Source organism: Pteropus alecto, unplaced genomic scaffold, assembly GCF_000325575.1.
Source record: "Pteropus alecto unplaced genomic scaffold, ASM32557v1 scaffold115, whole genome shotgun sequence".
NCBI lineage: Eukaryota > Metazoa > Chordata > Mammalia > Chiroptera > Pteropodidae > Pteropus > Pteropus alecto.
This window is the reverse complement of record NW_006436814.1, coordinates 1107956-1131723: the sequence shown is the minus strand read 5'-3', so window position 1 is coordinate 1131723 and position 23768 is coordinate 1107956. Positions and strand designations below refer to the sequence as shown.

The 23768-nt window shown below is 33.9% G+C and overlaps 2 pseudogenes; one reads left to right on the top strand and one right to left on the bottom strand.

Annotated features, from left to right (window-relative positions):
- Positions 1–66: 66 nt before the first annotated feature.
- On the top strand, positions 67–182 carry LOC112481743 (annotated as a pseudogene).
- Positions 183–3460: 3278 nt separating this feature from the next.
- On the bottom strand, positions 3461–3579 carry LOC112481741 (annotated as a pseudogene).
- Positions 3580–23768: the final 20189 nt, after the last annotated feature.

Below are 23768 nucleotides of genomic sequence, written 5' to 3'. Positions count from 1 at the left end.
TGTTAGCATGTCTGTTTTACACACAGAAGGTTCTGGGTTCACACACCAGTAGAGCCATGGTCCATGGTCTACGGCCATGCCACCCTGAACAAGCCCGATGTCTGATCTCGGAAGCTAAGCAGGGTCAGGTCTGGTTAGTACTTGGATGGGAGACCACCTAGGAAGACCAGGTGCTGTAGGCATAAATAACAATAAATAATTTTAAAAAATAAAACATGTTGAGTAAAAGGCGGCATGATTTGAATAACCATATAGCTTCCCAAGGGGGCTGCTCCTGTTTTGGTATAAAGGACTGATAGACTACTTACAAAAAAGCCTCATGTCCTTAAATAAACCCAATATATTTACCAACTGAAGTGTAAACCTGTTGCTGTGTCTGCTCAGCATCTATTCTTCCTTCTTTTGATGACGCTACACCGATCTCCTTTGGGAATGAGCCCCTCACCCACGTCAGTCCATTTGGCCCCTGAGGAAAGTGGGCTACTTAACTAGACCAATCGGGTTTGCCCCATCACTGTGGCCACTGCGACTGGTTCAGGGTTGGTCCCCAGACCCAAGCCTGAGATTCAATTCCAGGACTTCGGCTGAAACTATTAGGAGAGAGAAACTTGCTCCTTTCTTGGGTTACCAAGTTAAAAATATGAATCTGTAACTTCTAGGAACCATCAGATGCGAAGACCTTCCCCTGGATGAAGCTAGAACTGAAAGATGGAGAAAGGAAATCCTAATGACATCATTTGAGTCACTAGGTCTAGGTCCACCTGAAGCCAGATCCCTGAAGTTTTCAGTTATATGAGCCAATAAATTCATTTTTAAAAAATTTATGCCCACTTAAGTGTGTTTCCCTATACAATGGGTTCAGTGGGGGGGAAAAAAGGAAAATGTTACGGCTTATACATATACAAATATAATGTGGCTTATGCTGTGCCCACTTATTTTACCATTAAGCTTAGTTTGACATCTCTAATCATGTATATTTCATTTTTCGATTTCATAGCTACACAACATGTTTTTAATTTCTAGCCTCTTTCACCGTGGTAGGGGTGGGAAAGAAAAGGTGGTTAAACCTTAAGACTATTTTCATCAGTGACTCTTTAAGTTTGAAATACAATCATTTTGAATAAGCACGTTCAAAGTCAGCCGTATTATCTTAAGAGGCTAAGAGAATTTACCCAGAAATCAACCCTGACATCTTTCACCTACGCTACGTGCTACGGCCTTCCCTTTGCTGTTCAGGTTAGCGGCCATTTGAGTCTCTCCAGCAGGCTATCATTAAAAAACATTCCTGGTCTATCATATCTCAGCACAGTAAACCCACTGCAGGCTGTTTTTCTCTAAAAATCTGATCAATACATCTGTTTCCCCAGGGTAGCGAAAGAACAAACACCAAGTCCTGATAAGCCTGCTCTGGCATTGCTCATTTCCTCCAATGCTATACATGGTACACACTTATTATTTCGTCCTCTGCTATTAATAAGCCTTCTTGAGGGAACACTAAAAGCTCTAATTCCATCCAGATGCAAGCAGTATGCAACATATAGCACCTCAGCCCTAACGTTCTAGCAGAATTACTAAGAGCACGTCATGACTCATACATTCTCGAGCTTTCCTCTCTGTCCTAAAACCTGAAACCAGAGAATCTGGAGCAGGCTGCCTTTTGGCAATTGACTTTTCAGCTACTGTAACTCATACCGTGGCTGTGCAATGTATTTTCTCTCCTTGCAGAGGACGGCAAGTTAGCATTAAAAAATTAACCTAGGATTTCAGTTCCACATCCTTTAAGTCCTTCAGAGGAGAATTACAATGCAGCTCACTGCAAATTCAGAGCATCAGAAGAAGATTTGCAAATAAGCCCTGTGCTGCAGATTCCACAATACTACCGCTCCACATGCAAAGAGTCAAAAAAGCATTATTCCATCAGGCCCAGTGGAGAGAAATGAGCGTGCATCGGGAAGTCTCTTACACGTTGAACCAAATCCTCAGACACAATGTGATGACGAGCCTACGAGTTCCATCTGTTCCTTTTTCTGCACTACGCACAATCTCCTAGTCTTTAGTTGCTCAGTGAAACTTGCCCTCTCATTTCTCTCACGATTCCCTTCCATAGTGATGCATATTCTGGATATTATGTACCTCTGAGAGGCAATAGCACTGAGTATCTTGAGTAAGTTTTTCAAGAAAAGTTTTCTGGACTCTTTGTGATAAAAAGTTTAGGAAAAACTATTTCAAACCATTAAAACTTCTTATATGAAGAGCATCTCTAGACCCCACCCCACCTACTCCAAGTAAGGCTACATTAAAGAGAAATAACTGTTTAGAAGAAAAATAAGTATATTGGAAACTACTGTTTCTATTCTGGAATAATCAATGGCCCTTTAAAGAAGATTATAGCTGACAGCAGAAGACAGCAACCCCTGGGAAGTTTAGAAAGGGCAGCTTTTTTCTAGAACACTCTTTGCCCTCTTAAGTCTATTTTGGGGGAGAGGAAGTAAGAAATGGGGAAAGGTATAAGTTTTACCAAAGAGTGGATGTTTATGCAAAATGCTATTAAGGAAAACATTGTTTACTCAAAAAGTTGATGCTTCTTGAATTCATTTCAAATAAAGCTCTCTGTTTAAGATCTTTGAAAGTATATTTATACACATTACACTAATAGTTGGTTTGGGTTTTCTTTTGCCATTACATAATTTCTAACTTTGAGGAAAATACTCATATTTATAGATACTATTCACAAATTATGCAAATTGAAAATGCAATAGGCCTTCCGTCGCAATGTTCACACTGCCACACAGAATGACTAATTTTTCGAATTAGTAAAGGAAGTTAGAACTATGAGTCAGTGAGTGGATCACCCTAATGAATGAAAATAAAATTTATACTTCTCCCAGATGGACTGTATTTTATTTTAAAAATATTTATTAAAGCTTATTAGTTTCATGCCTAAATTTTGTTAATAATTTCCCCCCACATGCGTTTTGAATCTTCAGTATGTTATAGTGTTTATACATGCACAGTCTAATATTGAGTCAGAAAAGGAATGGACCTTGACAGATAATACAGATATACAAATGGTACAATGAATTCTAATTTGTTCAAAAGTATAGGCAGATCACCACATCGTATTGCCACGCTTGAGAACCATTTCAATATTTAACACAACCTTTAAGGCAGGAAACCAGTTCTGCGCTGCTAATCTTAATACCACCTACTGAACTATAAAAAGTGATGAAACCGTTTACACATCTATTTTTTTTAGACCTTGTCAAATTTTACATGTAATGCAGATTTTGTTCTATGTTAAAAAAATATCTTATTATAGACTGTAGCAAGTGTATGAATATACTTAAGCATTGTTTATTTTATTTTTTTTAAAATTTTTTTAGGCAAGGCAACCCTTGGTTGACCTCACAGATTGCAAGGACCTTGTCAGCTTACAATCCCTTATTTTTTTTATTTTTTACATCTACAGCACCTGGTCTTCCTAGGTGGTCTCCCATCCAAGTGCTAACCACGCCCAACCCTGCTTAGCTTCCGAGATCAAATGGGATCAGGCTTGTTCAGGGTGGCATGGCCTTAGAGGAGCATTGTTTATTTATTCAGCAAACATTCTTGAGCACGTACTGCATGTCTGGCACTATTCTAAGTGCCATGGTGACCAAAGAAAAAGGCCCAGTGTCTGTGTTTAAGGAGGTGCACCCAGGATAGGTGTGGCCATGTAAACAGATATGAAACATACGTACAGGAGTATCACATTTGTGATACATTCGCACATATAGGAATATTGTGGTTTGCTTCCAAAAGTATAAAGAAACAGCCACTGAGCGAATTGTGCACAAATTAGAAATTACAAGGCTCTAGTTTCAAAGGGCAAAGAGTTAAGATTAAGAGAAGCAGTTGGGCTGATGATGAATATTTACAAAATATTTATCTTTAAATTTACAAAAAAAAAATAGCATCAAGATTCTTGTAACCAAAATGTGGAGATTCAAAATGTGGCCAAAATCTTCTCTTGAAGAGGAAAGTTGAGGTCAACAGAGAAAGATGCTAAAGACCCGCTGGGGACTCACTTTCGGGGACTGCCTTTAGTGGCAAAGCGGAGTGGGGTCTGAGAGCAGGGCACCAGTGCCACCGAGGACGCTACGGGGACCCTAGCACTGAAGTTCAGGAGCTGTGTAGAAGCCCGAGTATACTTAACACAAAGCTGAGTAGATGAGCGCAGTGGAACCGAAGAGAATGATGAAGTCACTTTTAAGTAGGGAAGCTGAGGACTGTAGCCCAGAAACCTTGCAGAGCCAACCTGACTTCAAGTCTCAGAACCGCAAAAAGGTGTTCTCACTCCAAAGGAGATACAGGATGCATTCAAGTGCCTTCCTGCCATTGTTATTGTTGAATTCTAAAGGAAAATTGGGGCTGGGATAAATAGTGATTACAAATAGATTAATTATAAAGGTGCTGTAGTTGCCTAGGTATTTATATTTCTTTAAATTTTCCTCTAGAACAGTCTGACTGACTGTACTATTCTTTAACATGTGTGCTAAGCCGTTGCGATAAAGAAATATATTTGTATAAAAATATATATGATTGAAACTAATAATCTTGTCGACTCAGTTAATTATGGTTAAGAGATGTCTGGATTTTGGGGGGCCATAGTACCATAAATGAGCATCCCCTTCACACATACCTAGACGGCAGATTATCTTAAATGCCGAAAAGATATTTGAACTAACAGGAACACCTAACATCTGCTGATTTTTGCTATTTACTGGGCAACGTATTAATTATTTTGCATGTTGTATTTTACTTTATTCTCTCAATTATCTTAGAATCTAAGAATCATAATTATCACTATCCTCTATATGAAGAAACCAAGACAAAATTTGCACAAGATCGCACAGTTGACAAGTGGAGAAGCCAGAATTCCAGAGCCCACACAGTGCAAACTTGTTTGCTTTTTTGAGGTATAAGCAGCAGGTGGGTACTGGCTTAGGAGTTAAAATGAGAAAAAACTGATACAGAGTAGGAATGAAAATCATGAAGAACAGAGACAAAGAGCAAAGACCAAAAGAAGAAAACACAGCGAACATGCTGTCACTGAAAATAATCGTAGCGAGGACCTCCCAGCCACCTCGCTCCCCTCGCCCTGTTCCCCGCCACCAAACTCTCTTCGTTTTCTTCAAAACATTCATCATGATCTGCATTTTTCCTTTATTTTTAATTTCAATTACCTCCCACACTAGAAAGTCTGTTTTCTCTCCAATGTACAGATAGCACAGAGCACTGCTTGGCATGTAATCAGCAAGCGAGAAGTATTTATTGCATTAATCATTAAATCAATCAGTTAGATAATATAATTATTAGAACTGGAGGCTAAGTTCCCAGTAACATTTTTTACCAAGCAGCTAAGAAGTCTGTCTGCCATTCTCTAACCAGAGGAGAGACACTGCCTAGAACACAGTCTCCTGGGCTTTGTCTCTGCTTCTTGGGCTGGTAATTCATATCTGCTTAGCAGTCAAATACTCAGAGACATATGGAAGGGAGGGCACTGTGGTTAAGGGGGAGAAGTGTGCCTCCTTGAGATCAACGATAGATTCTTTTGATTAGCAGATTCTGTGCTATTTACGTTTGTCATCAAATTAGTTTCAGAATTGCCTTCCCAGAAGAGGTGAGTTTTGTCGGAGGAGTATGTAGGAGAAAGGTGATGTCACAGGGAGAAGAGAATTTTGTTTCTACCATGTAGGGCCATGTGGAAGCTCCTGAGGAGGTGGAAGTATAAGGAAGAAGTGGGGAGTGGCAAGCAGTTGCGACTGAAGAGAGTGGAGGTAGCAAATGTGGGAAGAGGAAGAAATGACAGAACTCAGTTGAGCAGTGGGCTTAACAATCTGGCGATAAACTGGGAGCTAGCAAGGCCCACCCGGAGTGGTTAGCAACAAAAGAAACATTTGTAGCTCACAGAGAAGATTTAATTGAGGAGAAAATAATATGATGTTTGGCTAGCATGAGACTCATGCTGTATCTTGGACGCCGCTTCTTTTGGAATTTTGAAATGGGCAAGAAATGACTGACGTGTATGTGCTTCTGGACCGAAAACTTGTTTCTTCGTTGATGTGTTAGCACCCGTGCCAGTATTATCGTTATTTGCTCCATAGTGATTTTGTCTTGACTTTCATGTTTCTTAGCATGAGACATTTTGTAACTACTATCTTCCTTATTAATATTGTTTTGTTTTAATCTTTGAATGACTTCTTGGCACAGATACATTTTTTTGATGCTAATCATAGATTTATTCCTTTTAACTTTTTATTTTCAAGCTTTTTCATGATAGCTCAACTTTCCTTCGTTATTCTTTCTGCTGTACACATTCTCCTGTCTTTCATTTTTAATCATACAAGATTCATTCACCTTAGAGATTCCAACATTCAGTTTTTTAAAGCCTACAGTCCATCTGTTACCATCTCCTCTGATATTAAATTTTATTAACCTTTGCGTTTCCTCCAACTTTTGGCAGAAGAGACTCTTCTCCAATAAGCCTACCTACTACATACGACAAGAAATGTATCAAGTTTTGATCAGCATTCGCTGCAGACACATTATTAAACATGCCCCCGAAGGTCTGTACTTGCCACTTCTTTCTGTCATTGATGCATTCCAGGGCAGCAGGAGAATCTCACCCATTCAAATAAGGTAGTCTTATACAACCTGAGGTAATGTGCAGGGTGGGAGAAAAGAGATCACAAATAGAAAGAAAAAACTCAGAAATTGGAGTGTTATATTAGTTATCTACTGCACTGTAACAAATTACCACAAATTTAACAGCTTAAAACACCATATAGTCATTATTTCAGTTTCCACAGGTTAGGTGTTTGGGCATAGCTCTGAGGGGCATTCTTGGGGTCTCGCGAGGCTGCAGTCAAGATATCAGCCAGGCTGCTTCCTTTCTGGAGTTCAGGATCCCTCTCTACGTTCATGTGGTTGTTGGCAGAATTCCACTCTTTGAGATATAGGACTGAGGTCTCTTGATGGCTGTCATCAGGGCCACTCTCAACTCCTAGAGGCCACATACAGTGCTTTGCCACGTGCCCCGTCACAGGCCCTCTCATATGACAAATGACCTCTTCCATGGCAGCAGGAGAATCTTGCTTCATTCTGATAAGGCAGTCTTACTCAACCCTAGGTAATCACAAGAGTGACTATCCCCATCACCTTTGTGACACTGCTGTGTCAATGGAGACCACCCCCTTTCAATAATAATGAGTCCCTCCTCCTTCTCCCCTCTGGGGTTGTATCAGCGGAGGCCTACAAGAGATACGAGACTTCCATGATCATCATCATGCTATGGACTGAATTGTGCCCCCTAAACGTGACTGAATTTGGGCATGGGCCTATAAGAAGGTAGTTAGGGTTAAATGAGCTCATTAGAGTGGGGCCCTGATATGAGATAATTAATGTTCTTATTAGAAGGGACCCAGAGAGGGCTCTATATCTCTATTTCTATCTCTTCCACCCTTTTTCTCTGCCATATGAGGACACAACAAGAAGGTGGCCATCTGCAAAACAGAAAGAGAGCTCTCATCAGTGACCAAATCCTGCCAAACCTTGAACTTGGACTTTTAGACTCCAGAACTGTGAGAAAATTAATGTCTGTTGTTTAAGCCATCCAGTCTATGGTATTTTATGATGGCAGCCAAACCTGACTAAGACATATCAGTAACAAGGTCAAACTCCTCCCACCTCAATGCTGTTGGAGGCCACGTGGGGAGCAATAATGAGATACTCCTGCCCCCATGCCCCACCCGGCCTCAATGTATCTGAAGAGACCTAATGGGGAGCCAGAACTCCTACCCCCACTCAACAGTAATGAGGAAATCCTTCCCTATTAATGAAAAAAATTAGAAAATCCCAGCAAAGAAACAAAAAACATAAAGAAATATAAATGGAGATTTCCAAATTAAAATGTACGATAAATGAAATAAAACATTCGATGAGTTCAACAACAAAATAGAGAGGATCAAGGAAAGAATTAGTGAACTTGAATGCAGAGCAAAATAAATAACTAATCTGAACGATAAAGAGAAAACATACTGAAAAAATATTAATGAACAAAGACTCAGAGATCTGTGGGACTGAAATAGAAAATCTAGTTTTCACATCATTGGAGTTCTGAAAAAGAGAAAGAGAGTGAGGCTGAATGAAACTCAAAGCGATGATGCCAGAAAACTCCCAAAATTTGGCAAAAGACAAACCTACTGATTTAAGAAGCTGAGAAAGCTCCAAACGTAATAAACCCTAAGAAATCATTGTCAAGACACATCATAGTCAAGCTTCTGAAAACTAAAAAAAAAAAGAGAGAGAGAGAGAGAAATACTCTTGAAAGCAGAGAAAGAGAAACATCACCTTACATATAGTAGAAAGAACATTTTAAAGGACAAAGATTTTTTCATCGGGAACCATGGAGGCTCTAAGAACATGGCACATTTTTCAAGCACTAAAAGAAAAGAACTGTCAACCCAAAATTCTATACTTAGCAAAAAAATAACCTTCAGAAATAAAAGGAAAATCAAGACACTTTCAAAATAAGGAAAGTAAAGGAATTTATCACCAGAAGACCTATCCTAAAAGAACAAATGGATGAAAGAAGTTCTTTAAACAGAAAAGAATGATAAAAGAAAGAATCTTGGAATATCAGAGAGGAAGAACAATGGAAAGAGTAAATATATGGTAAATACAATAGATTTTCTTTCTCCTGTTGAGTTTTCTAAATTGTGGTTTATGGTTGAAACAAAAATTATAACACTCTCTTATTTGGTTCTCAGTGTACATAAAGGAAATATTTAAGAGAGTTATTGTATAAAGGGAGGTAAGATTCTTATACTTCATACAAACTAGTAATATGTCAAGACAAGTAAACTGTGATAAATTACATGTATATATAATGCAACACACAGAACTACCATTAAAATAGCAATACAAAGAAATTAACTCAAAAATGAACTCAAAAAATTGATAAATATCAATGAAATTCTAAAAATGTTCAAGTAACCCACATGAAAGCAGGAAAAAGAAAACAGAAAAACAAAAGATAGAGAGAACAAACATAAAACAAAAAAATTAAATTGTAAACTTAAGCCCTAAAATATTAATAATTTATTACCTTAAATGTAAATGTCTTAATATACCAGTTAAAGACAGAGATTAGCCAACTGAATGAAAAAGCATAACAAACTATATGCTCTCTATAAGAAGCTCACCTCAAATATAATAATGTACGCAAGTAGAAAGTAAAATAATAGGAAAAATTACTCTATGCAAACATTAATCAAAAGAAGGAAGGAATGGCTATGTTAATATCAGCTAAAGTAGACTTCAGAGCAAATTACTTATTAAAGTCTATTAAAGTACACTTCAGAAATAATTGCCTATGAATTCTATTAGTGTAGGCTTCAGAGCAAAGAAAATTACCAAGAGTAGAGGGGGCATTACATAATGATAAAAAAGTCAATCCACCAAGAAGACATAGCAACTATCAATATATATGCACCTAATAACAAAACTGTAAAATATGTGAAGCAAAACATAGATAAGTCCACAACTGTAGTTGGAGACATCAATATACTTCTCTTAAAAATTGATAGAGCACCTGGATAGAAAATCAGCAAGGGTCTAAAACTCAATAACACCATTGACCAATAGGATCTATTTGACATTTACAGACCATGCTACCCAACAACAGCAAAATACACATTTTTGTCAAGCACCCACAAAACGAATATCAAAACAGACTCTATAATGAGCTGTAAAACAAACCCCCAAAACTTAAAAGCATTGAAATCAGTATTTTATCTGACCACAATGGAATCAAAGTAGAAATCACTAAAAAATATAATGGGAAAAACTGTCAAACGCTTGGAAACTCGGCAACACACATCTAAATAATCCATGGGCCAAAGAGTAAGTCTCAAGGGAAATTTTAAAAACCGAGATCAAATAATCAAAATATTTATCTTTAAATTTACATATATCTATATCTATATCTATCTATCTATCTATCTATCTATCTATCTATATATATATATATATATATATAAATGGGGGATGCAGCTAATGTAGTGCTTAGAGGAAAATTTATAGCATAAAATGTTTATCTTAGACAAGGGGTGAGTCTCAAATCAATAACAAAGTTCCCATTTTAAGAAAATAGAAAAAGAGAGTGAAATAAACCCAAAGCAAGCAGAGGAAGGAAGTTATAAACATAGTAGCAGAAATCAGTAATACCCAAAGCAGAAAACAATAGAGAAAATCAAGGAAACAATGTAAATTAACCCATTGTGACTGCACTAATTTACATTCCCATCAACAGTGCACAGGGGTTCCCTTTTCTCCACATCCTTGCCAACACTTGTTATTTCTTGGTTTTTTATTTTTAATAGTTGAAGTTCTATACGTTTTATTTATTTATTTTTTTATTGATTCTCTAGGAAGTTCTATGTAGTCTATCATTTCATCTGCATATAGGGACAGTTTTTCTTTCTTTCCAATCTGTATGCCTTTTATTTCTTTTTTCACCTTATTATGCTGACTAAACTTCCAGTATTCATTGAGTAGCTATAGTGAAAGTGCTTATATTTATTCCTGATCTTAGGGATGTAGCATTGTCTTCATTAAGTACGATGTTAGCCGTGGGATCCCTGAAGATATTCTTTATCGAGTTGAAAAGTTTCCCTCTATCCTTGATTTTCTGAGTTTATATCATGAATGGTTGTTAAATTTTGTCAAATGTTTTTTCTACATAATTTACATAATGTCATGTTTTTTCTTCTTTAACCTATTAACATGAATTATGTTTATTGATTTCAAATATTGAACCAGCTTTACATTTCTGGAATAAAACTTCATTGGTAATGGTGTATAAATCTTTTTACATATTGCCGAATTCTATTTGATAATATTTTGTTAAGGATTTTTGCATCAATTTTCATGAGAGATACAGGTCTGCAGTTCTCTTTTTCTGCACTATCTTTGTCTGGTTTTGGTATTGTGTTATACTGACTTCATATAGTAATTTGAGAAGCGTTCACTTCTTTTTAATTTTCTGGAAGAGACTGAATAAAAATAGATGTTAATAGATGTTAAATATTTGATAGAATTCACCAGTGAAACAATCTGGATATGGAGATTTCTTTTATCAGAATTTTAAAATTATGAATTCGATTTTCTTAATAATTATAGGGCTATTTGAAGTATCTATCTCATAATGGGTGAGTTGTGATAGTATGTGCTTTTCAAGAAATTGATTAATTTTATCTGAAGTTGTCGAAGTTATATGTGTAGATTATTATCATTTTGATGTCTCTGGAGTCTGTAGTTATAGTCTATGTTTTATTCCTGATATTGGTAGTTTGTATCTTCTTTCTTTTTTCTTTGTCAGTCTTGCGAGAGGGTTGTTAACTTTATTGATCTTTTTGAAGAACCAAAATATAAAATACCTAGATTCAAGTCTAACGAAACATACACAGGACTTCTATGCCAAAACTGAAAAATGCTGATTAAAGAAATAAAAAATTTAAATAAATGAAGAAACAGACTCTGTTCATGAATCAGAAGACTTAATATAGTAAAAAGAGTAATTTTCTCCAGACTGACACATAGGTTTAATGCAATTCCTATCAAGACATAAGCATGAGTTTTAAAATATCTAAACAAGATTGCTTTAAAATTTATATGGAAAAGCAAAAGAATTAAAATAGCTGAAATAATTTTGGAAGAGAAGAATAAAGAGAGAGGTATCATTAGATCCAATTTCAAGAAGACCAAATATTATCAGTGGAGATAGAGACACAGAGATCAGAAGCCAGAAATAACTTTACACAAGTACAAACAATGGAATTTTGAAAAAGGTGAAAAGACAGTTCGAAGAATGAAAGACAGCTTTTTAACAAATGATGCTGCAGCAATTAGATATCCATATGCAGAAAAATGGGGAGCCTCAAGCTAAACCTCACACTTTATACGAAAAAAAAAAAACAACTTCAAAATGGATCATAGATTCAAATATAAAATTTAAAATGTAAAACTGTTAAAAGAAAACGGGAGAAAATCTTTTGAGTAAAGGACTTGGTAAAGAGTTCTTAGGCATGATATCAAATGCATGCTTCATAAAAGAAAACAATGATAAATTAGATTTCATGAAAATTTTTAAAATTTGCTTTATAGAAGGTCCTGTTAAGAGAATGACAAGATAAATTACAGACTGGGAGATAATATTTTAAAATCATATATCTAATAAAAGGCTAGTACCTAGAATATAAAAAGAACCTTCAAACCTCAACAGTTAAAACAAAACAAAAAAATCCAGTTCAAAAGTGGGCAAATGACATGAGACATTTCACTGAAGAGGATATATAGATGGCAATAAGCACATGAAAAAATGTTCAGCATCGTAGTCATTAGAGAAAGGCAAATTAAGACCACAATGAGCTATTATTACACACCTACAAGAATGGCTATAACTAAAAATATATATGATATAGAGAATGGGCATCTTTCTTACGTTGCTGGTAGGAATTTAAATGGTACAACCTGTCTGGAAAATAGTGTGGCAATTTCTGAAACAACTAAACATATACTTATTCTATGATTCAGCAGTTGCATTCCTGGGTATTTTCCTCAGAGAAATGAAAATTTATGTCCACACAAAGACCTATACATGATTGTTCATAGTAGCTTTATTTGAAATAGCCCCAAACTGACCAAGACATCTTTGGTCACTTTGAAGAGTTAGTCATCTGAGATACATCCATACCATCGGATGCTATTCAGCAATAAAAAGGAACAAACTATTGATACATGCAACAATTTGGGTGGATCTCAAGAGCATTAGGTTATATGACTAAAAGCTAATCTCAAAAAGTCGCATACTGTATGATACCATTTATATAACATTCTCAAAATAAAAAAAAGTTACAGAGATGTAGAACAGATTAACGGCTGACAGGTTACAGATAGTGGGGATGGTGTGTGTGTGTGTGTGTGTGTGTGTGTGTGACTATAACCCGGTTAACATAAAAAAGATCTTTGTGGTGGTGGAATAGATCTGTATCCTGATTGTGATGGTGGTTATACAAATCCGTACATGTGATAAAATGATATAGAACTTTAAATGCACATTATAACAGTGTCAATTTTCTAGTTAGATACTGTATTATAATTACATAAGATGTAACAAATGGGGAAAAGTGGGTGAAGAATGCAGAGGAATTCTCTGAACTATTTTTGCAATTTGCTATGACTCTACAATTATTTTTTAAAAAATTTTTAAGTTGAATATAAATATGTGTATATTTATTTTTATGTACTTTTTGGTAAAATCACTGTAAATGCCAGGTGCTCTGTTTGTTTGTTTGTTTTAATAAATTTTAAAGCCATTAACTTAGGACAAGAATCTTTCCACATATCTATCATATGACCCAGTCTGTGTATTGGTGGAATGACCTTGAGTGAACTCTCTGAATCTCTGTTTTTGTAGTTATAAAATTGGGATAATTACACTTCCTTCACATGTCCACAGTTTTTTGTTGTTTTTTTTTTTAAGGGCCAAAGTTACATATGCAAAAACCGTGAATCCTCTATCTGACAAATGATAGACACTGGTGAAACAAACAAAGACTACTTTGTTTGTAATTACAGGACTTGCATATTGCCTGCCACATAGGCAGGCACAGAATACATACTTGTTAAATGAATGAATGAGACGTTGCAGAAGCAGCATAGGAGCAAAGTGGGCATGAAAGAGAAACTAATAGGTATCAAGAGTCTACAAACGGCTGTCATCCTGGCTTTGCACTGGAATCGTCAGCGGGTATGAAAAACTTAGTCTCGCTCTTGGAATTAATGAATGAACATTCTTGGGGGTTCCTGTTTTCTACCTCCATTTCTTGTAGCTTTATACTCCATCTTTTTTACTGTTCTAGAGCTCTCTTACTCTGAAACAAAAGTCTGCTTGTCTTTTCCCTGCTAAGATACTGACTCTTTAACCTTCACTATAACGTCCACGTTTCTTATCATGAAATGCTATCTCAGCGAAATTGTCCCTGACTGCCACTCAGCCACATCTCTTACACTACAATCCCTTCCCCCTGCAGAGCGCTACCATCACTGAAAACTACTTGTAGTACTCCAAAGATGCCAGCCCATTTTCCTATTTTTTTTTTTTTTTTTAGTCTGGTGAATTCCTAGTCATATCTTTAAGCAGAGCCCAAGAATTTCCCTGTGAAGTCTTTCTTTATTTTCTCCTGTGGCCATTTCGTCTATTGTGCTTCTATCACATCAGTTAAAAACATCTTGTACATGTTTACCCTCCATTTCTAGGCCAAAGGACCCTTAAGGATAGGATATGTTTCCAGAGTTTTTATTCATTTCATGTATATATATATTTTAATAAAATATATAAAATATAAAAATATATGTAATATGAAAATGTAAATATATATTATAGAAAAGATACCGTGCAATATATATCATATTAGTTATTAAAAATGAGAAACATTTAATATATTTATAATTCATTCATTTGCTATAACCTAAATAATATGCTTTTATGACAAATAACTATACTTTTCAAAACAAAAATAGTTAATAAGAAAAATGATAATGTTTTACATTTTTATAAATTTTTTTAACATCTAACTTGATAAAAGACAGTTGAATACTCCTCTTTAAGGGTTCAAACTATTGCAATATGTTCTTTCAGTTGAGGTATATGAAGAAAATTGGACCCACACAGATATATAGGTAGAAAGTTATGTTAATAGCTTTTTCATATAATTGTGGATATCCATCTCAGTTTTATTACTACACCAAAACTTGACAAGAGGTAGTTGCTTAAAGGTTAGTTGCAGAGAGGAAAAAGAAATCATATCAATGTGAATATAGAACATTTAACAAGATATATCATATACTGAATCAAAAAAGATTGTCAATATGTTTTTTAAAATTGCATAATAAAATCTCTACTCACAATTGACTTAAATTACAAATCATTAACAAGATACCTGGAAAATCCCAAGCTATGTCGAAATTAAACAACACAATCAAAAGAAACCATGGTCAGAAAGAAAACGTAAGAGAAATTGTTAAATGTTCTGATAATGAAAACATAACAAAAATGTGTATAATACCATTAAAGCGGTGCTTAGAGAGAAATTTAAATGCTTATTTAAGAAAAAAGAATGATCTAAATCAATAGCTTAAGTTTTCATCTTAAGAAAACAAAACAAATTAAACCCAAAGCAATTAGAAGAAAGGAAATCAGAAAGGTAAGATCAGAAATCAATAAAATAGAAAATAAAGGCAACAGAGAAAAATAAATGAAATCAAAAGCTGGTTTTATGAAAAGGTCATTAACAGTAATAAGCTTCTAGCTTGACTGGTCAAACAATAAATAAGACTTGAATAACCAAAATCAGGAATAAGGAAAGCTATCACTATAAACCTACAATCATTAAGAGGAAACTAAGAGAATATATTAGGATAAACTTTATGCCAATAAATCCAACAGTTTACATGAAATGAAAAAAAAATATTAAAAGACATGAAATACCAAAACTAACACAAGATGAAATAGAAAATCTGAATACTCTCATATCCATTAAATTTTTAAAAACTTTCTCACAGAGAAAACTCCAGGATCAAATAGCTTCACCGTTAAATTGTATCAAACATTTAATGTAGAAATAATATCAGTTCTATAGAATCTCTTTCAGAAAATAGAAGTAAAGGGACTACTTCCCAATTTATTTTATGAGGAAAACATAAACTTGATACCTAACTAAGATAAAACATCATAAGAATACTGTAGACCAATACCCTTTATGAATAGAGATGAAAAATATTTTTTCAAAATTAGCAAATCAAATTCAGTAATATATAAAAAAGATAATAAATCATGACTAACTGGGGTTTATCCAAAGAATGCAAGGTAAGTTTAACATTCAAAACTTAACTAATTGTAATTTGCCATGTTAATGGAACAAAGAAGAAAAACCCAATTAGTATCTCAATAGATGCAGAGAAAACTTTAAACAAAATTCAACATAAATTTATGATAAAAATTCTTAGCAAATACGAAGAGAATTTTATCAACATTATGAAGGACAGCAATTAAAATATCTATACCTAATATTTTACTTAATGATGGAATACAAATACTCCCCCCCACACCCCCTCCCTTCAACACTTCTACTCAGTGTTATATTGGAAGCCTTATTAGAAATTAATGGTTAATTAGTGAAGTTCCATGACACAAGGTCATTATACAAATGTCAGTTATATTTCTATATGCTAGTGATAAAATATTAGAAAGTCAAGTTTATAAAAATTACTATTTGTAATAGCTTCAAAGATCATGAAACATTTAAGGATAAAATTAACAAATACATGTAAGAAAGTCCTATACATTGAAAACTAAAAACATTGTTGAGAAAAAATTAAAAATATTCAAATCGGTGGTGAGATGTGCCATGTTTGTGGATTAAAAATTTTAATATTTTTGAGGTGTTAATTCTCCACAAATTGACCTAGAGATTCAATGAAATTTAAATCAGGACCAGGGCAGGAATCGACAAACTGTTTCGAAAATTTTTAAAGGGCAAAACCAGTGTTTAATTAGTGTATAATTATTTTACAAGTATACATTCATAATATTCTTTTACTATAAAGCCAGTTAAAGATAGTAATGAGACTATATATTAAAAACCAAAATATTGAAATAAAGGCTTATAGAATATTGTGCAAATTTGCATCAGCATCCAATTATGTCCTGTAGAAAGGTAATCCTGAGTCGAAAATAGTATCAGCTTTTTAAAGCAGTTCTTCTTGCAATCTGAGGATTCCCTTTACACTGATGCAAATGTTTGAAAGAGGATCAACAGTACAATTTTGTTTTTATGTAAATGGAAATAACCTTGAAGAGACAAGACAGTTTTGAAAAAAGGAGGAAATGTTGAGGGACTTACAGCTACCGGGTTTTGAGACTTGCCATTAAACTACCATCATCAACAGAGCATGTTATTGGCGTAAGTACAGAAATATAAATCAATGGCACAGAATAAGGAATCCAGAAATAGACCCATATCTATATGGATGCTTGATTTTGACAAAGGCATAGGGATAATAAATAGTCTTTTCAACAAAAGATACTGAAATAACTAGATATCCATAAGGTGAAAAAAATGAACCTCAATTTTGCCTCACACTATATAAGAAATTTCGACCCAAAATGGCTCATAGACCTAAATGCAGTAGGCAAAATTTAAAAAAACATTTAGAAAAAAAAAAATAGAAGAAAACTTTTATGCAACCTTTTTTTTTTAGATATGACACAAAAAAACATAAAGAAAATATTGATAAATTGGATTTTATTAAAGTTAAGAACTTCTGCTTTTCAAAAACACCATTAAGAGAATTAAAGGCAGGCTACCAGCTGGAAGAAAATATTAGCAATTCATATATCTAACAAAGAATTTGTATTCAGCATATATATGTAAAGAGACTTACAACTTAATAACAAGAAAAAATATATATAATTTAAAAAATGGACAAATGTTTTAAAAGACATTGCATAAAAGAAGATAAAAGCATAGCCAACAAGTACATGAAAAAATGCTTGCTATCATTAAAAATTAATTAAAACTTCAATAAGATAATGCAACACACCCAGTAGAATGGTGAAAATTAATATGACAGATAATATACGGATAATATTAAGTGTCAGTAAGTACGCGGAACAACTGGAACTTTCATATATTGCTGGTTAAAATGTAAAATGGTACAGCCACTTTGGAAAACAGTTTAAAGCTAAGCATATAATATATATCGCCCAGCTATTACACTCCTGGGTATATTTACTAGAGAGAAATAAAAATATATGTCTGCCCCAAAACTTGTACGGACATGTACATAGAGATTTCATTCTTAATAGCCAAAAACTGGAAACAACTGCAATGTCCATCAGCAGATGAATAAACATCATGTTATAGCCATACAATGGGTATCGTAGAATGAGAACTGACACACGCAATATGGGTGACCAAAACAAGCCCAAAACAAAAGAGTGTATGTTGTATGATTCCATTTACATGAAATTCTAGAAAGGGCAAAACAAAGCAGTAGTTACCGAAACAGATAAATAGTTACCTGGGGCTGAGGAAGTGGGGTAGGGAGGTTGACTGACAGGAGCACAAAGGGAACCTGTGCCATGATGGGAATGTTCTTTATCCTGACCACGGTGGTGGCTACGGAGGTTGATATCTTTGTCTATATCTCTCGGAATTGTGTGCTTAAAATAAATGCTTTTATTTGATGAAAATAATGCCTTCATAAAGTTTTTTTTAGTAAGCTGGAAATCTAAATTTTAAAAATATGACAAGTAATTAAAACTTTGAGAAAAATACCCACATGAGATTAAGGAAATACATCTGTGCCCCAGAATTCTGCTGTACAGTTTATTCAGCTCTGACAAATCTCTCACGTTAGCTTTAAAGCAACTATTGATCTAATACTATTATTATCTCCATTTTATAGATGACAAAACTTGAGGTCTCACTACATATTTGCCCAATAACAAAGTTGGGGCTCAAACCCAAATCCTGAGTCTTCAAATCCTTTATTTGTTCCATTCTATTATCTAGTTGTTTGCAGGCTTTTCTAGAAAACTATTGGTAATCATAAACCTCTTCTTCTTAACTCTCTGAAGAAATCAATGAGCAAGTGACCTCAAGCTACATTTCTTTTCTTCTTCTCTTCTGTGCAACTGTAATAATTTTAAAATTGTACTTGGTATTATCACTCTTCCCTTGAGTTCTTGAATTTGTAATAGTTCCTTGCATTAAGTCTCTTCCCAATTTGAGTTTTTGTCCTTAAGAATTTCTTAGTGATTTCTTTCATTTTGTATCCACAGGATTACAGTCTTTTAACTTTTTATGTCACATACTGTTAATATGCGTAACCTGGCAGCCAAAGTCCTAACCTCCATGACCTAACTAAAGAATAAAGAATAATAAAATGTCATATGATTAATATTTTATTTTCAGAAAAAAAAAATACTGCTTCTTCATTCTATACCAATGAAGACGGGTCTCTGGAAAAGGGGTTACTTATCAAATGGCAAAATAATATTCATTAATAAGACAAATATAATAATTTATCAATAAATTGTTATTCTCATAAATTTATATACACATACGTGCTACAGAGCTACTATACTCAAAACAAATTTGGAACTTAATAAAGTTTATATTGAAGTTTTAAATATATTTTTAAGTAAGAATTATTAATCAACCTAGAAAAAGAAAGATTCTCCTGCTACAAAATACAAATGTAATAACAGAAGTCCCAGTTTCTGATGAAAGTGGGTTTGAACATGAGTCAACACTTTGGCAGCAAATGTCTAATGACCCAACAGTTTCATTCCTAGTTATTTACCCAAATGAAATAAATACGTATGTGTACCAACTATCATGCGAGAATGTTCATAGAAAAATTATTGAAAGCAACCCAAAACTAAAAATCTAATTGTCCATCAATGATGGAATGAATTTTATTTTTCAGTGTGACATGATCATATAATGGAATACTATACAGGAATGACAATGTACAGAACGTTGCTACAGGCAACAACACATGAATCTCATAAACATAATATTGAGAGAAATAAGCCAGATTTGAAAAAATACATACAGTATGATTCTACTTATTATAAACTTAAAAACCAGGCAAATTTAATTTATGATATTAGTAGTTAAGGCAGTGGTTACTTCTGGGGAGAGAGGTTGGGTGATGACTTGGAGGGGTGAGAGGGGGCTTCAGGGGTGCTGGTCATGTTTTATATCTTGACCTAAGATACTGACCTAGGATTACGTGGGTGAATCTGCTTTGTCATAATTTACTGAGCAGTATATTCATGTTATGTGCAGTTTTCTGCATGTATATTATACTACATGAAAAATTAGGGGTTTAAAAAGATGTTTCAGGCTCATAAAAAGTGAGAGTACATTACTAGCAGGTAGGTACTCACTAAAGAAAAATGTTCACACAGTCTTCTTTGAAGTGAGGTTCATAGACTAATGCCAGTCTGTGAGCATTTGCCACCAGTCCAGATGAGAAAGGTCCAGAAACGAGGAGTAAGCATTCAGAAAATTCATAGCACTTTGACAGAGTACTTTTATGTCTATTGAGTCTAATAATAAAAATGTGCGGGCTTGTATTAAGTATGTCTTTGGGTTTTTTCATTTAATTTTCCCATAATTCATTTTATTGTACTTAAAAAAATTAGCCCATGATGTATGAAAAAAAAATAAAAAACAGGTTTTTCGCCACAGATAGTTTGAGAAGCACTGTGCTAGAATGTGCAGCTGGAAGAAGGATGATGCAAGACGCGAGAGGAACGTAGAGAAAAACAAATGGTAAATACCCGGATAAGTGAACCAGTCACTGATTGTACTGATTGTATAAACAACGATAAATGTCTGGCAGAAAAAATTTTCAAAAAGATATTTAATTAAAATGCACAACTGCAAAAATATATTAATTTGGTAGGAATTAGGTTCAAGCATTGTGGATTTTTTTTTTTCGTACTCCAGGAGGAGGGCAAAGGTATTGATTACATTTAGATATTGATATGCTAATTTTGAATGTTGTAATGTCTGAAGTAATTACTAACGTAATAGATGGTTGCCAAATTGATAGAAGACCAAAAAAGATAAAAAGTCATGAAGATAAATCAGTTATGAAGAAGGTAAGAAAGATGTTGGGTGAAGGGGTGTGCATATATATATACCATTGACTGAACATAAGTGTAAAATCAGGTTTATTGGGGAAGCTTGAAGGCCTAGAGCAGCTGAAAATACCACTTCGGACCCCTTTCCTAATATTCTCTCATAGAGAGGCAAGCTTGAGGGGCAGAGTTCCAGAAGAAGGACCTTATCCAATGCTAGCTGCATGTTTGTGGCAGGGGACACTAATTCAGCTCTGTAATAGCAGGAACTTCCTGGTCAAGAAAATGGCCTTATTAAAAGGAAATCTCCGGACCTCATCTACACTATGTCCTTCCATTGAACTAGGATCTGTTAAGACAGCTTATGAAGCTATAGAAAGTGAGCAGAATAAACAGAAACCATCAAACGGGATAGCAGATTTTTTTAAAAAACCAATTTTGTTGATCTATGACATGTAAATAAACTAAATGCTCTGGTTAAAAGACAAAATTGTCAAATATCATTTTTAAAAATCCATGCAAAGCATAAGTATATGGGAAAGTTTAAAGAAAGATTTAAAGTGAAAGGATGAAAGAAAAATCATATAAATACTAACCACAAGGAAATTAGTATAGCTTTACATGCACATGTATATACATATATGTATGTATGTGTATGTATAAATATAAATACATTCACATACATAGATACATATACATATGTGTGTATAACTTTATAGTCCTCTATGTATATAGATATAAATCTATATATACATATAAGTAGCTTTAATATGAGACAAAACACTTATAGTCAAAAGCATTATTAGGGATAAAGAAGATCTTTTCATAATGATAAAAGATTGAATTAATCAGGAAGCTGTAAGAATTCTAAATTTGTATGTTTCCAATAACATGGCCTTAAAGCAAGTAAATCAGAAATTGACAAAATGTCAAGAAAAATAAATAAATCCAGATCATGGGAGATTTTAATATACCTCTCTCAGTAATTGATAGACTATGAAGATTAAAAAATCAGTAAAGATATAAAAGATATAAAAAATGATTTTAAAAGATTTATATATATATTGACACATATAGATATATATTCAGAACACAACACCCAGCAACTGCAGAATACATATTTTTTCAAGTCCACATGTGAAACATTTACAAAAATTAAGCAAAAGCTGGGACACAAAACAAGTCTCAATAAATTTTAAAGTATTGAAATTATACACCAGATGTTCTCATATTTCAGAGAATTAAGAAATACAGTTCTAAGAAAAAATTAGAACATAAATAAAAATATTTTGAACTAAAAGATGATGAAAATATGAAATCTCAGAACACATGAGACACAGCTAAAGAAGTCAGTAGAGAAAAATGTATAACCTTACACACGTATATTGGAAAAGAAAGTTTGAAAGTGAATGAGGTTATTGTTTATCTCAAGTAGTTAGAAAAAGAGCAGCAAAACAAAACCAGAGAAAGTTAGAAGATAGAAATAATAAAGATAGCAGCAATTAATGAAGTATAAAACAAGTATAAAAAAGATAGTCAACTAACCCTAAAGTTTTTTTAAAACACTGGTAAAATTGACAAACGTGGTGAGAATCAAGAGAGAGAGAGAGAGAGAGAAAGAGAGAGAGTAAGAATAACCAATATCAGGAATGAAAAAGATAACATTACAGAAATTGTAATGTTCATACATTAAAAAGGAAATAGGAGATATTATTTAAAAATTTTTGTCATTAAATTTGAGAGTAGATGAAATAGACAAACTCCTTAAAAATCATGATATACTTATACAATAAAATATTATACAGTATTAAAAAGAAAAAAACACAGCTATTCATAACACTATGGATGGATCTTAAATACATAATATTGAGAACAAGGGAAATGTTAAACAGAAATAAACTTACGATGGGCTAACAAATTAGAGGAAACACTGTAATGAAATTAAGGAAAGGATCGCAGTGGTTCCGTGTGAAGGAACAGGGGCCGCTGCTTTTGTCCTGGCTGTGGAGGGCGGTTACATAGGTGTTTGCTTTAAGATTATTGGTCAGTTTCTATATATTTTTATGTACTTTCTGCATAGATTTTATATTTCACATTTTTTTAAAAAACGAAGGTAAAAAACCAATACGGTACAGGAGAAAAGAAAGTCTTATGTACATTTTTCATTTCACACACTTTAGTTCAATATCTCTCTCTCTCTCTCTCTCTCTCTCTCTCTCACTCTCTCTCTCTCTCTCTCTGTCTCATACAAATGTTATATATTACACTCTCTAAATAAAGCATTCTTTTGTAAGGAAAGTAGTTGAGCTGATTTTATCTCCTCTTAGAGAGTGAACTTTGATTACTATAATAAGCTACCATATATCCTATACATTTATTTATCTAATACAGTCCTTGTTATTAAGAATTTATGAACACAAGAGAATCAAATGTTAATTTAAGCAGACACAAATATTCCTATAGCTTCTGAGGGTTTAAGTAAAGAAAATGCTTTTGTATTGCTTGTAAATGTGGTCACTTGACACTGGAGTATCATTATCCATCCTTTCTGAGCCTCTTATTTAACTTTGTGTTTCTTTCTTTTTCTATTTTTTTTTTTTAAGTTTCTTGGCTTTTCCCCTTTTACTTTTTCTAAGTGCATAAGTTTGACATAACATTGTGTAAATTTAAGATGTATAACGTACTACTACATTTGATACATTTATATATTGTAATATGATTACCTATATTACATAATTATATAATATCGTTATCTGTATTCATTATACTGTGCATTATATTGTGCATCTCTATGGCTTATTTTACCATTCATTGGAAGTTTATACCCCTAAACACCATCAATTGTAACCCCCATCCCTGGTAATTTTACTTTATCCACCACTTTACTCTCTGTTTTCAATGAGTTTGACTTTTTCATTTCCTCTATGCTGTAGGCTCCACCACAGCACATTCTCCCAATTGACAACTTGGGACTTGTTTTCATGTGTGTTAGTCAGATAGTAAG